The sequence below is a fragment of the Heptranchias perlo genome, chromosome 20 (assembly GCF_035084215.1).
Source record: "Heptranchias perlo isolate sHepPer1 chromosome 20, sHepPer1.hap1, whole genome shotgun sequence".
In the NCBI taxonomy this organism is placed as follows: domain Eukaryota; kingdom Metazoa; phylum Chordata; class Chondrichthyes; order Hexanchiformes; family Hexanchidae; genus Heptranchias; species Heptranchias perlo.
In genome coordinates this window covers 1,725,446-1,740,690 of record NC_090344.1, presented here as the reverse complement: position 1 = coordinate 1,740,690, position 15,245 = coordinate 1,725,446, and the positions used below count along the sequence as shown (strand labels likewise).

At 44.0% G+C, this 15,245-nt stretch overlaps 4 non-coding genes across 4 annotated transcripts; 3 read left to right on the top strand and 1 right to left on the bottom strand.

The window, feature by feature from the left end:
- The first annotated feature begins 143 nt into the window (after nt 1-143).
- trnas-gcu (transfer RNA serine (anticodon GCU)) lies at nt 144-225 on the top strand. The gene has a single exon. It is a non-coding gene; the product is annotated as a tRNA-Ser (tRNA).
- Nucleotides 226-3,679: 3,454 nt separating this feature from the next.
- trnag-gcc (transfer RNA glycine (anticodon GCC)) lies at nt 3,680-3,750 on the top strand. The gene has a single exon. It is a non-coding gene; the product is annotated as a tRNA-Gly (tRNA).
- Nucleotides 3,751-11,744: 7,994 nt separating this feature from the next.
- Nucleotides 11,745-11,826, top strand: trnas-cga (transfer RNA serine (anticodon CGA)). Its single transcript has one exon. It is a non-coding gene; the product is annotated as a tRNA-Ser (tRNA).
- Nucleotides 11,827-14,766: 2,940 nt separating this feature from the next.
- On the bottom strand, nt 14,767-14,840 carry trnat-agu (transfer RNA threonine (anticodon AGU)). The gene has a single exon. It is a non-coding gene; the product is annotated as a tRNA-Thr (tRNA).
- Nucleotides 14,841-15,245: the final 405 nt, after the last annotated feature.

Below are 15,245 nucleotides of genomic sequence, written 5' to 3'. Positions count from 1 at the left end.
CCTGAAACGTCAACTCTGTTTCTGTATCTAAAGATTCTGCCTGACCAGCTGAGGATATCCACATTTACTGTTTTTATTTCAGATTGGCAACATAACCAGTATTTTCATTTTGAATAAAAGGGATTTCGCAGGTTTCCTCATGTGACATGGTGGCCGAGAGGTTAAGGCGATGGACTGCTAATCCATTGTGCTCTGCACGCGTGGGTACAAATCCCACCCTCGTCGTTATTGTGTTTAAGTCTTCTTTCCCTCATTCAGCAGGTCTGGTTAAAGTCCCATCCTTCTCGAAATGACGGGCAGAGGTTTTTGCGTTGTTTGCTGAAATCAGCAAAAGTTCCTTCCACGAACGTGTTGAAATGAGAATGGTCGCGAAGTATCAAAGAGAAAAGCGGAGTCATTGTAAAAGCAGCAAATCTTATGGTCAACGTAAGAAAAACTTATGTACCATAATGATGATTTATGTCCGGATCATTCCGTGCCTGTGTCTGTTTAAAAGGGATGTGCTGTAAGTCCCGGATCATTCCGTGTCTGTGTCAGTTTAAATGGGAATTGCTGTCAGTCTCGGATCATTCCGTGTCTGTGTCACCCGATTTTCTTGATACCTTTTTCCTTCTGAACTGAAATGACGATCCTCTCTCGAGAAGAAGGTTCACCGCCTGCTTCGGGCAACTGGTAGGAAAAATAACAAAAACTGATGAGACCAAGTTCATTCTGATGAGCTTCCATTCCAATCTCCGCACTCTATCCCCCATTCAGTCCCACTCCGCCTGGACATTATAATCTGCGATATTCACAAGGGAATAGAAAAGCCGAATTTCACGGTTAAAATTCTCCTCAACTCCCCTCTAGTTCTTTTGCCAATTATTTTAAATCTATGACCTCTGGTTACTGACCCACTTGCCAGAGGAAGCAATTCCTACCTACTTGATCTTTCAAAACCCCTCATTACTTTGAATACATCCATTAGATTCACTCCTTAACCTTCTCTGCTGTAAGTGGAATAATTCCAGCTTCTCCAATCTCTCCACATAACTGAAGTTCCTCAACCCTGGTATTATCCAGGTCAACCTGCTCTGAATCCTCTTCAATGCCTTTTCATTCTAAAGTGTGGTGCCCAGAACCGTACAATATATTCCAGCTGAGCCTAACCAATGATTTGTAATGGTTTAGTATGACTTCCTTGTTTCTATATTCAATGTCCTATTTACAAAGCGAAGTACCCCATTCGCTTGCTTAACCGCCTTATCAACTTGCCCTGTTTTGTGAATATGCACCCCAGGTCCCTCTGCTCTTGCAATCAGCCATAAATTGTTCTTCTTCCAAAAGTGCATCACTTCAAACTGATCTCGTTAAATCTGTCACGTGACTTCCCGTTTCACTCGTCTGTCCATTTCCTCCTGAAATCTGCTACTATCTTCCTCACTATTTGCTACGTTGCCAAGTTTTGTATCATCCGCAAACTTCGAAATCGTACTCCCTATTCCTACATCCAAGTCATTTATAAAAACAAGAAAAGCAATAGTCCTAATACCGACCCCTGGGGGATCACACTGCATATTTCTCTCCAGTCAGAAACACATCCGTTCACCACTACTCTCTGCCTCCTTCCCTTTAGCCAATTATGTGCCCAGGTTATCACCTGCCCTTTAATCCCACGTTTCCGAATAAGTCTATTATGTGTTAATTTCTAAAATGTGTCCTGAGAATAGCTGTAGCCCCGTAATTTTATTCTTAAGCAATGAGAATACAGATATTAAGACCGAGTGATAGATCGGGTTCATTTCCTTTACCGGGAGGTGACGGGACCCGAGGAGGGGAATTTCCATCTGTTTTTATATTTTCCGAAAGCGGAGACGAAAAATAGCAAAGCTCATCCCGTCGAAATAAAGCAACTGGACTGAAGATCCGACAGCCTTGTCCCATCCCGGGTTTCCAGACCTGGCCGTTCAAGGAAGCCTGATAAGTCCATCAGGGGAAATAGAGAGAAAGAAGAAACACAGACAGAGATAGAGAGATGCATGCAAAGAAAAATAGGATAAATCTCCAAATTCTGTGATTGAGCAGAATTTAAAGTACAGGTTAAAATAAATTCAGTCTCATGTCGTGAAATCTTTTAGGTGAACAATGGGCTGGATGATCCTTTATGCTCTGAGGGAGTAAACACTGCCTGGTAACTACAGCTCTTATTTATTTGAGCATTTCACAGTGGCGATGTGAGGTGGTTTCAAGCCCCCATTGAATTACACGGCTATGTTTGACCCACTCCTTACGTAACCCACTGGAACTGCACGGCAGTGGAGCAGACTGCGTCGGGTTATCACGGGAACTCTGCCAGACCGCATGTTCTGGACGTGTACCCAACGCTACACGTGCAGCCTGCAGTTGTGTGTGCATTAGTATTTCAGTGTTAGTATCTTCGCCTGCCGGTGGGAAATCAGGGATTTGGTTCCAGTCCAATTCAGCATCCTTTACCTTTTGTATTCTGTACCCGTGAGATCGCCTGAGTTGGGATAAATTAATTTGCCGGCTTCAGTCAGTACAACTTCTAGAAAACTTGTCTTCATTTCGTCTCAGTGTGTTGCGTGGACAAACCCTCTGCATTCTGTCCTCTGGCGCTCAAACATTCTCTGCTGGAGATAAGTCAAAACCGCTGAAAAGCTGTGAGAAGCCAATTGGTGATTTTTGACCAAAAATGGGGACACAACGGGGCTGATCCGGCACTTGAACCAGTGAAACTCCCTGAGCGAGAATCAGACCCAAAGACCAACTGGCAACAGAGCCGTGCAGCCACTGTAAAATTTCGCTGCCTTGAAGCCGATCCACCATCCTTTCAGAACGCTCTGTCCCTCCAATCTCGCTTTCTTGTACGATGTACGATGTAGAGCAACATCAGGTTGTACACGAATTATTTCACATCGACAATATTAGCCTCTCTTTATCAAATTAGTTTTGAATGAACGACTTGTATTTTCAAGTAACAATTTACAGAACGAATTGCTCCGAAACGACATTGTCGTCTGTCTCGGCATCGTCATAGTTTACACTCTACCATAAGTATACTTCACTCAAATTGCTGCTTCCATTCACTATGAGGGCGAAGAGACATAAATGTGGGTACATTAGCTCCGAATTTATCAGCTGGGTTCCACCTTTACTTGTCCAACCGCCTCAATCTTTTTATTCTTTACCCTTCTCTGCTGGTTTTGCAGTTCAGATCGGCCTTCGCTGTTCAAGGAAGCCTCAGAATTACATCGGGGACAACACAGAGAGACAAGAGTCAGAGACAGGGGGAGATAGAGAGATGCACGAAAAGAAAATAAAGAGTAAAAATGTCAGGTCTTGTAAACTAGCAGAATTTAAGTTACAGATTGGGAGAGATTCCTTCTCGGGTCTTGAAATCTTTCAAGAGAAGTTTGGGCACCCAATCAAAAGCACCGGCCACGCTGAAATATCTGTCATGCTGAGCGAGAAATAAATGCGGTCAACTAACTCCAATTTTTCTATTTCAGCATTGAAGAGATCTTTAAACAGTGACGCTGCGAGCAGAATTCAAATCGAGGGAGAAAAACACCATTGGAATTTTGAGACCAACGCTTCAATCACTCGGCCATCCCAACAGCAGACGGCATGTTCGTTCAGAGATCATTTCAAATGGAAACAAGCAAGGCATCCTTTATGAGCATTGGTGGTTCAGGGGTAGAATTCTCGCCTGCCACGCGGGAGACCCGGGTTCGATTACCGGCCAATGCAGCAACTTTTTGCATTCTGGACCATGCGGAACTGAGGAACAGGAGTGGGCCATTTGGGCACCTCGAGCCTGTTCCACAATTCAATGAGATCATGGCTGATCTGTGACGTAACTCCATCTATGGGCCTTCGCCGCTAATCTCTTTATACCTTTGGTGAACAAAATAATTTCAATCTCAGCTTTAAAATCAACAATTGAGCTCGCATCAACTGCCGTTTGCGAAAAAGATTTTCAAACTTCCACCTCCTTTTGCTGATAGAAGTATTTCCTAACTTCAATCCTGAAAGTCCTGACTCCAATGTTTCGGCCGTGTCCCCCCATCCTGGACTCCCCAACCAGCGGAAATGGTTTCTCACCATCAACCCCATCAGTTCTCATTAATATCTTGAAAACTTCGATCAAATCAGCCCTTAATCTACTAAATTTCGGGGAATATAGCCCTAGTTTGTGTAATCTCTCCTCGTAATTTAACCCTTGGAGTCCAGGTATCATTCTAGTAAATCTACGCTGCACTCCATTCACGGCCAATATATCCTTCCTAATATGCGGTGCTCAGAACTGAACACAGTACTCCAGGTGTGGTCTAACAAGAGGTTTGTATCGCTGTAGCATAATGTCTATCCCCTTGTCGTCTAGTCCTCTAGATATAAAGGCCAGCATTCCATTAGCCTTTTCGATTATTTTCTGTACCTGTCTATGATATTTAATGATCTATGTACATGGACCCTATGTCCCTTTGGAACTCCACAGTTTCAAGTTTTTCTCTATTTAGAACGTATTCTGATCTATCCTTTTTAGGTCCAAAGTGGATGACCTCACACTTGCGTCAATTCAAATCCGTTTGCCACAGTTTTGCCCATTCATTTATTATATTACTGTCTCTCTCTAATTTTATGCCTCAATCTACTCTGCTTACAATGCTGACCATCTTGGTGTCATCAGCAAAGTTGGATATGTGGCTCTCTATCCCGTCATCCAATATCAATGAGACTGTCTGAATTGAGATAAATTCACAGTCAGCTTCAATCTCCTCATCATCTTGAAACATTTTATTTACGTCCCGTGTGTTGCGCCTTGGAAACTTCCGAACTCTGTCCTCTGGAGCTCAAACATGCTCTGGATGTAATTCAATTCTACCAACAGCAACACTGGAAAGATATTAGAAGCCAATTGGAGACTTTTCACCAAAAGCAGCAAGACAGCAGGCCTCGAACCCAGGACCTCTCGCATATCAATCAATAAAACCCGCAAAGCGAGAATCATATCCCGAGACCAACGAGCCGCTCTCACTGTGCAGCCAGTGTAAACGTTCACTGCCTCCGACAACCGCTCGGCCATCCTGTCAGACCTCTTCTGTCCATCCAATCTCGTTTTCTATTGCGGTGTGCAGCAATATCAAGTTGTACACTAACTATTTCCAGTCACCAATATTCGTCTCCCTTTACCAAATTGGTTTCGACTGACGACTTGTATTATCAAGTGAGACATTTCAGAATTAGTTGCACTGAAAGGCAGTTCAGGGCCGATTCCCAGGCTATGGCAGAGCTGTTGAATGACTATTTCTCATCAGCCTACACTCCTGTAGATGATGCTCAGATTCCAGCTGTGGGATGTGCTGTCGACAATCGCATCATAAATTTTAAAATAGAAAGGGATGTGATCTTGGATAAAAGATGAAATCTCAAAATGGATTGTGCTCCAGATCAAGATGATATTCACCCCCGGGTGTATAAAGAGATGGGACGGGTGCTCTGTGAGCCCCTTGCCTGTATCTTCAACAGCTCAGTAGAGTCAGGGATTGTTCCCTGAGATTGGAAGGTAGCTCACGTAGTTCCCATTTTCATTAAAGGGGACAAATCAGAGCCGGGGAATGACAGGCCCTTCAGTGTGACCTCGATCAGAGGGAAGATGATTGAAGGGATCCTAGGAGATGCTGTTTATGATCACGGGGAAAAATTGGTGTATAATTAGCAAATGAATCTAAATGCAGATGAGGGTTAAGTGGAGCATTTTGTTAGCAAGAACAAGGAGGCCGCATGCTACTTGGACGATAAGAGTCTAAATGTCCTTGGTTCCAAAGAAAACAACCCCAGCCTATCCAATCTTTCATCAAAGCTAAAATTCTCAACTCCTGGCAACGTCGTCGTAAATCTCCTCTGTACCCTCTCTAGAGCAATCACATCTTTCCCGTAATGTGGTGACCAGAACTGTACGCAGTACTCTAGATGTGGCCTTACTAGTGTTTTATGTCGTTGTAACATAACCTCCCTGCTATTATATCCTATGCCTAGGCTAATAAAGGAAAGTATCCCGAATGTCTTCTTAACCACCTTATCTACCTGTCCTGCTACCTTCAGTGATCTGTGGACATGCACTCCAAGGTTCCGCTGTACGTCTCCACCTCAGTATCCTCCCAATCACAGAATTTGGAAATTTATATTGTTTTTTTCTCTGCCTGCATCTCTCTATCTCTGTCTGTGTTTCTTCTCTCTCTGTGTTTCCCCTGATGGACTTATCAGGCTTTCTTGGACGGCCAGGCCTGGAAACCCGGGACGGGACAATGCTGTTGGATCTTCAGTCCAATTGTTTTATTTGGACGGGATGAACTTTGCTATTTTCAGTCACCGTTTTCGGAAAATATAAACCCAGATGAGATTTGCCCTGCTCGGGTCCCGTCACCTCCAGGTAATGGGAATGAACCTGATCTCGCACTCGGTCTTAATATCTGTCCTCTCATTAGTTAAGAATAAAATTACGGGGCTACAGATATTTTCAGGACACATTTTGGAAATTAACACATAACAGACTTATTCGTAAACAAGAAGCACGTGAGTTCAAAGGGCCGGTGGTAACCTGGGTACGTAATTGGTTAAAGGATACAAGGCAGAGAGTCGTGGTGAGCGGATGTTTTTCTGACTGGAGAGAAATATGCAGTGGGATCCCCCAGGGTTCGGTATTCGGACTATTGTTTTTTTGTTATGTATAGATGACTTGGATGTGGTAATTTGGAGTAAAATTTCGAAGTTTGCTGATGATACAAAAATTGGCAACGTAGTAAATAGTGAGGAAGATAGTAGCAGACTTCAGGAGGACATGGACAGAATGGTGAAACGGGAAGTCACATGACAGATTAAACACAGATCAGTGTGAAGTGATGCACTTTTGCAAGAAGAATATGGAGCGGCAGTATAATCTAAATGGACCAATTTATGGCGGGTTGCAAGAGCAGAGGGACCTGGGGGTGTATATTCAGAAAACACGGCAAGTTGATAAGGCGGTTCAGCAAGCGAATGGGGTACTCGGCTTTGTAAAGAGGGCATTGAATATAGAAACAAGGAAGTCATACTAAACCATTACTAATCATTGGAATATATTGGACGGTTCTGGACCACACACTTCAAGATCAAAAAGCATTGAAGAGGATTCAGGGCAGGTTTACCTGGATGATTCCAGAGATGAGGGACTTCAGTTACGTGGAAAGATTGGAGAAGCTGGGATTATTCTCCTTACAGCGGAGAAGTTTAAGAGGAGATCCAATGGATGTATTCAAAATAATGAGGGGTTTTGAAAGATCAAGTAGGTAGGAACTCCATCCTTTGGCAAGTGGGTCGGTAACCAGAGGTCACAGACTTAAAATAATTGGCAAAAGAACTTGAGTGGAATTGAGGAGAATTTTAACCGTGATATTCGGCTTCTCGATTCACTTATGAATATCGCAGATTATAATGTCCAGGCGGGGGTGGGTCTGAATGTGGGATAGAGTGCGGAGATTGGAATGGAAGCCCAGCAGAATGAACTTGGTCTCATCAGATTTTGTTATTTTTCCTACCAGTTGCCCGAAGCAGGCCGTGAACCTTCTTCTCGAGAGAGGATCGTCATTTCAGTTCAGAAGGAAAAATGTATCGAGAAAATCGGGTGAAACGCACACAGAATGAGCCGGGACTTGAAGCACATCCCTTTTAAACAAACACAGAATGATCCGGGACATAAACCGGGACATAACCCGTAATTATGGTACATAAGTTCCTCTTTCGTTGACCATAAGATTTACTGTTTTTACCAGGACACCACGAAACACTTTGAAACTTCGCGACCTGACATCGCACACCTTCGTGGAAGGTCGCGAAAACATCTCATTTGCTTCAAGGACGCAGCTCCAAGCAGAACTTTCTTGTGCTCTTCTCACACGCAAGAGCACACTTTACTTCCCTGCTCACGCGCTTTAAAGTCTGCCGTTTCCGAACAAACTCCCCTCCGCGCCGGACATTCAAAGGACCTTTCGCTCACGGCCAACCTCCTGCAATCGACACTTTTCCTCCACTGCCGTTCTTTTAATTTCTCCTCATTCCTTTTCAATCGGACATTTCCACAGACCTATTAAGATCAAGCGGAACATTTCCAACCTGACTGCACCGCCCAGATTGCCAAAAGTGCACTTTTCAGCCGTCATTCGCAGCTATGTTGCGCCGTCCGTCTCTCCCGCACTTCAACTGCTCGGGGAAAAGCGCCAATGACCATGAAAACAAAACCCAGTTCTTCAGTTAACATCCCCCGTGTCACAAGATACCCCATGGAAATTTTGTGGAAAAGTATGCCGCTGTCCTTCCGAATGCCAGCCCTGCTTTCTCAGTGCTTGTCTCTGGAACAGTCACGCAGATCGAAATGTATCGACTGGTCTGAAGGCACAGATGAACATTGGTGTGAACGGGACATGTGCCCCCGAGGAACAGCGGTCGATGTGGAGCAAACTTAAAGCGGAAGAATGTGAAAGTAAATATTAGAGTAGGCATGGCCGCAGTAAAGTCTCAATGAAATGGACCATGATTGTGGAAGGAAGAAAAAGCTGGAAGAAGCGGCAGGTCTGAATTTTGGATCATCCAGCAGAGACACATGAGAGTGCTCGGATGTAAAAGAGTAAGCAGGCTTTCACCAGAAAACTTCTTTCTTTCATGTAGTAAATATTGATTTCTCGTTGCGTTCTATTAGCATGTGTCGCAGAGAGCAAAACAATCTGTGCCGTGACCCGGATTTGCACCGTAGGTGTGGCGCCAGTAATGCAGATAACTGACCTCACATAAATTGCCCCGACCGCATCAATACCGCGAAGGGCACTGCTTGACATTCACGTGCAGTGATCTTGTCGATTATTTTTTGTTGGCCCCAATTACTAACAGCTCTCAAACTGTAATAGGATGAATTTTAAAGATGTGAGTATCTGCGCCCTTCCATCCTTCCATACCTTTACTCTCATTCAGTCGAGACTTCCTTTCACTGCTCTCCTCCCGTTTACATTTCTGTATTTTGAACTGTGGCTCCCGTCCAACTGCCTATCTGCCCGCTAGAGCTTCATTTCACCATTTCAACACCAAACACAAAAAGGTTAAAGTGCACATGGGTACGTCATTCGAATATGAGTATTGAGATGACATACTCAACGACTGTGTCTATTATTGGTTTTTATTGATTATCACTGGACCGGTCCCTTCCTTTAATCCTGTGCAGTAGCAGTGACAATAACTTCGTGGATTTGAGGGTTGAGACAAACCCGAGTCAGTTCCTCAGTCCCCAGGAGAAATTCCCTAATTCCTGGGCAATTTATGTTAAGCAGAATTTAGCCGCAAGAAGTGTTATTAATGGGAGTAGTGGGAATGAGATGCATCAACAACCAGCGCCCTGTAAAACAGAGCGGAGTGCAGATGAGGATTAAATTAAATGCGAATTCACTGAATCTAAACAAGGTTTAAAGAAGTGAATCTCTCAGGAGTGAGATTCCTGAGCCTGTGTGTGAGCTGCACCTGGGGAATTCTACCAATGAAACATCAACGTCTGCACGGTAGCGGTTACATGTCTCTACTTGGAAAGCTGTCTGAAAGAGCATATCGTCTCACAAATCTCCTCTGAGTACCCTACGCATTCTGATTTACAGCCGTGCATTAGAGACGCTCGCAGCTGCCGTGTCCGAGTGGTTAAGGCGTTCGATATAAAAGCCAATGGGGTGTTCCGGCGAAAGTTGGCGGCGCTATTTTTTAAAGTTTTGTTCAATGCTCAAATAAATATGAACTGGAGACAACGGGCCACATTTCCTTCTATCAGAGAGATACTCCACCGCGGCAGACCCTTTAATTGGGAGCCCAATGGTCTCTTGCAAAATTTCAAGATGGATGAAGGAAACTTCACAATAATCCACAATTGGAATATGGATAGAATGGAGAAGCTGAGGTTGTTCTCCTTAGGGCAGCAAGGTTGAGGGGAGATTTGATAGAAGTGTTCAAAATCATGACGTGTTTAGATAAAGTAAATAAAGAGAAACTGTTCCGATTGGCGGAAGGGTCGAGAACCAGACGACACAGATTTCCGGTGGTTGACAAAAGAACCAAAGGCGATATGAGGAAAACCTTTTTTGCTAAGCGAGTATTTACAATCTGGAATGTGCTGCAACTATTCTATGATTCTATGATTTTATCTCTCCCAAGCTCCATCTTAAATTCTGCTCACTTGATATTTAGGTTATTTTTTCCATACTTTTACCTCTCTGTCTCTATCTATCTCTGTGTTTTCCCCTGATGGAATTCTCAGGCTTCCTTGAACGGTTAAGGGTGATCGAACCAGCGACAGCAGCAGAGAAGGGTAAAGATAGAAAGACTGAGACGGTGAGAAATGTAAAGGGCCCACCGAGAAGATGAATTCGGAGCAAATGTCCACACATTAATGTCTCTTCGTCCTCACAGTAAAAAGGTCAGTAATTTTAGCCCAGTATCAAAATAAATTCTTGTGTTTATAAAGCGCTTTTCACGACCTCAAGACGTCCCAAAGCGCTTTATAGCCAATCAAGTATTTTTGAAGTGTAGTCACTGTTATACTTGTGGTCGAGTGGATAATCTGCGGATGCCGAGACAGACAACAATGTAGCTTGAGAGCAATTAATTCTGCCAAGTCTCACTTGATAATACAAGTCGCACATTAAAAACTAATGTGGTAAAGAGAGGCTAATATTGTTGATATGAAACAGTTAGAATACAACTAGACATTGCTCTACATCGGATTAGAAAACGTGATTGGATGGACAGAAGGATGACCGGTCGGCTGTGGGTGGCACCGAATTCTGCATTGGTTGCACCCCTCTGTTATCAGTGGCTCGTTGGCCTTGGGGTATGATTCTCGCTTTGGGTATTTGCTGATTGTTATGTCAGATAACCCGGACGAGCCCTGCGGTGTTACCATTTTTCGTGCAAAATCACTAATTGGCTTCTCACGTCTTGTCAGCGGTGTAGTCGGCAGGATTGACTTAATTCCAGTGCATGGAGGAGGACAGAATGCAGAGGTTCTGTCGACGACAACACACATGGAGAAAGGAAAATGCCTCAAGATGGTGTTCAGATTGAAGCTGAATGTAAATGTATCCCAATTCACGTGAACTCATGAATGGAGAATGAAAATGCTCCTCCATTGGCCGGTAAAAGAACGCGAACATCCCGCATGGCAGGCGAGAATTTTACCCCTGAAACAGCAATGCCCGCACAGGAGTCGGATGCATGTGTCCAGCTGGAAACCGCTCTGCAAGAACATACATTCTCATAGATCTCCTGCGATCACCTTCCGCATTCTGATCTGAAGCCGTGTAGGCTTCGTCGTTTGCAGCTGCGATGACCCAAAGATTAAGGCGTTGGACTCGCAATGTGATTTTCCTACCCAGCTTCGACGCAACACACGTTGAGAAAGGAAGATATTACAGAATGGTGAGCAGATTGAAGCTGAGTGCGAATAGATCCCAATTCACGCGATTTTATGAATGGAGAATGAAAATAATCCTGAATTGAGTGGGAATCGAAGTCCCACCTCACCACGTGACAGAGGAGGATTTCCATCACAAAAACAGCAATGCCCGCGCGTGAACAAGCTCCAACCATCGAGTTGGAAACCTGTGGGAGAGAACACAGTTTTACAGATCGCTTGTGATAAATCCACGCATTACAGCCGTGCACTACCTATGTTTGTGGCTGCGATGGCCGAGTGGTTAAGGCGTTGGACTCGAAATCCAATGGGGTTTTCCTGCGCAAGTTCGAATCCTGCTCGCAGCGCTAGTTTTTGAAGTTATGTTTACTGCTCAAACAACGATGAACTGGAGTTGACGAACAACATTCCCTCTCTCAGAGAGATGCTCCAGCACGGCACATGCTTTTAATTGGGAGCCCAATGGTCTCTTGCAAAATTGCAAGACACGTGAAGGAATCTCTCCAAAGCTCCATCTTAAATTCTGCCCGTTCGCAGAAATTGACATTTATACTATTTCTTCCAAGACTTTGATCTCACCTTGTCCCTGTCTCTTGACTCTGTGTTTTCCCCTCATGACATGGCAGGCTTCCTTGAACGGCCACGGATGATTGAACCTGGAACACCAGCAGTGAAGTGTAAAGATGGAAAGACTGAGACGGGGGGAGAAGCAAAGGTGCAACCCAGCTGATGAATTCGTAACTAATGTCTACACATTTATGTCTCTTCACCCTCACAGTGAAAAATCAGCAATTTGAGTACAGTGCACTTATGGTAGAGTGTATAATATGCGGATGTTGAGACCGACAATCAAACCGTTGCCGTGGTGATGAAAGCGCCGAATCCTAAACTCTGAACTGCAAGGAAACGCATGAAAATTCTTTGCTGCGAACAAGCAGAGCAACGCGGCCTTTCCCACTTGCCTCTTTGTCATTCAGGTCATTTTTGTACCAGCCAAGCTGCTCGCACAAAATGGCATTTTCTGTTCGAACTAGTATCGCGACAGAAGATGATGTTCAGACAATGACAGCACCAAGTGCAAGTAGGCATGTACATGAAATGGAAAGTGAGATAAAATACTCCCACAAGCTGCTGATGGACAAGTATCCATTTCCAAAATTCACGCACCGAATCAATGGAAAAACTGCAAGGCAACGCAGGTCCATCGTGCATCATTTGAAGCAACTGGCAGTTTAAAGTGACATTTCCTGCTGCTCCTGTCGAGGGTGATGGAGAGACGCTGTCGGTACCTGCGTACAGTTTGGTTTTGTACAGAACTGTACAGAGAAGGAGCAAATATACCGGGGCTGTGAGATATTCGATATTATTCGTATTTAACGACAGGAATATCCGCAATCAGAAGCTGAAAAGAAGGGAGAGATAAGCGGCCTGAGAATAAACACAGAGCTGAATGAATCACGGAAGAGTGAAAGAAAAATAAATTTCATCAGTTCCACTTTATCTCGTGCGCAATCCTGGGAGCTCCCCGATGGACTGGTGGTTAAAATTCAGTGCTCCCACCGCCGCGTGGTTCCATTCCCAATCAGGGAATTAACTTCAACAAGAGTTATGAACTTATTAAATTAACCAGATGAAGCGAATTAAACCCTGTTCGTAGTTGAATGACTGTTTTAATCACCATTAATCAACCGATAACTTTCTATTTCAGGCTGAAGGAGATGCTGACGTGATTACCGAGAGACAGTCAAAACTTTAATAAAATTATTGTGCTTTGCATGCGATGAAATTTCATCATTTTATCGACTGCATCTTAAGAGTGGGATTATAAGCTCAGTGCAGCCGTTGTTAAATTTCAAATTAACAGGCAATTGTCGCCGTTTATCACAGGACCGCCCGAACCGGTTCTACAATCAAGATGAAAGTAACGCAACGAGGAACATCTGATACAACAGGAGAGGCATCGGGCTATGACAAAAATCCCCACCGTTTTGCTTTTCCAAAATAAAGGGTGTGACATTTCTTCTCTGAACATAGAAAGAGTCTGGTGTCGCTCATCACAGAAATCTCTATGTCACAACGAACCGTCTCTCCTGCAGCAAGTGCGGCCTCCCTTCGGGCCTTTCGGGGGTTTGTCTCTCAAGATGAATTGTGATTTCCGTGAAGCCAATGTTCCATTCCTTTATATGATTCATGTGGCTGATTTCTGACCGCAGGGTAAATGGTGGACAATCAGCCCTGCTCAGCTGGCAATGATCACGGTACATTTTCTTGCAGACAAAACACACATTGAAACCCTGGAATTGTGAGGCGATGAATCCTGAGGAAAAATAAAAAAAGGACTCGAACATCAAACTTTTGCACCACTGAAACAGACGGAAAAGCCCTCTGCTAAATGCGTAATTCACTGAGCTAAACCTTAAGGCGGCAACAGCCTATTTAACAGCTGTCAATGTCAGTTCACTTTTGCAAAATCAATAGTTGAAGCTTGCAGGAGTGAAAATCCAACGAGCCGGTCTTCACTCTTAAACCAGCAACTATGAAGTTAAGAGAAACGTGCCGGAGAAATACTCGATTTCAGCGCGGTGACACTGGGCCAGAGTAAAGCTCAGTTAATATGATCACCGAGTGGCTGGCTGGTGGATTTGGAATTCCTGAGCGATTGCACTGCGCAATTTCCAGATCCGCTTGGAGCACCAATCCCTTCAATTCATCACTTCCAGGGACAATTCGATTCTCGGTTTCTTTTCCCTGAGCTTGGAGAGATCTTAAAAATTGAAAGCGACCAATATCAAAGCTAACCTCGTCACCGACATGCTCACAGATACAAAGTGGCCACACTCTGCTTCAGTGAGATGAAAGCCCAGAGCGGTTTCAGGGTCGAATGCAATTGTAAGCAAAGCTCGTTCAATGAAAGTGCAGGTCATTGAGGTGCCTTTAAAGTCCTGATTGTTTGAACTGAACTTCTTCCGAAAGCGTTTGAGATTCAGGTGGAGTGATTTGGGGACTCCTTTTCCCTCTTTGCAAAAGTTTGAACCGCAGCTCAAGATCCAAAATCTAGGGCTAAATTTGGGTTTCTCCGGGGTATGAACCATCGAATCAATAATTATACCGCGACCTTAACGAGCGCAGAAACAAGAACGTGTCACGGACACATTCTCTGTGAGGGCTGTCCGTATGATGAAACGACATTTCTGAAGAGACTTGCTGATCAGTTCCGTGTTTGCTCCTGAACAAAACACAGCACTGCATGCTTCTCAAATTCACGAAACACCATGAATTACAAAAAAAGGCACCGCTGGGAGTTGAACCCAGGATCTCCTGTTTACTAGACAAGCGCTTTAACCAACTAAGCCACGGTGCCAATTTACGGGACTGTTCCCCACCTCCTCATTAATATCTATCAGCTACACGTCACATTCTGTTGTGGGTTCAGACTGTTTTCTCTTTGTCTATTTCGCTTGCCAGTTCACCTGTGAATCCCGAGACTGCCTGCATTTCAAGCTGTGTTTATCTTTCTGTGTCCATCAGTGCTTTGATACACGAATGAATATGTGTGCTTGTGTTTGTTTGTTACTTTAAATAAAAATTAGTGATGGACAATTCTCGCTCTGACACTGAAGAACTAATTAAGCAAATTTCACAGCGAAGTGTTGTTTATTGTGGTACTGAAACTAAAAAAATCATAAAAGTTGCAAAGAGGGAAAACGAGAAAAACTTGTGATTGAAATTAAGGACAACTTTCAAGGTTTTTACACGTATATTAAGA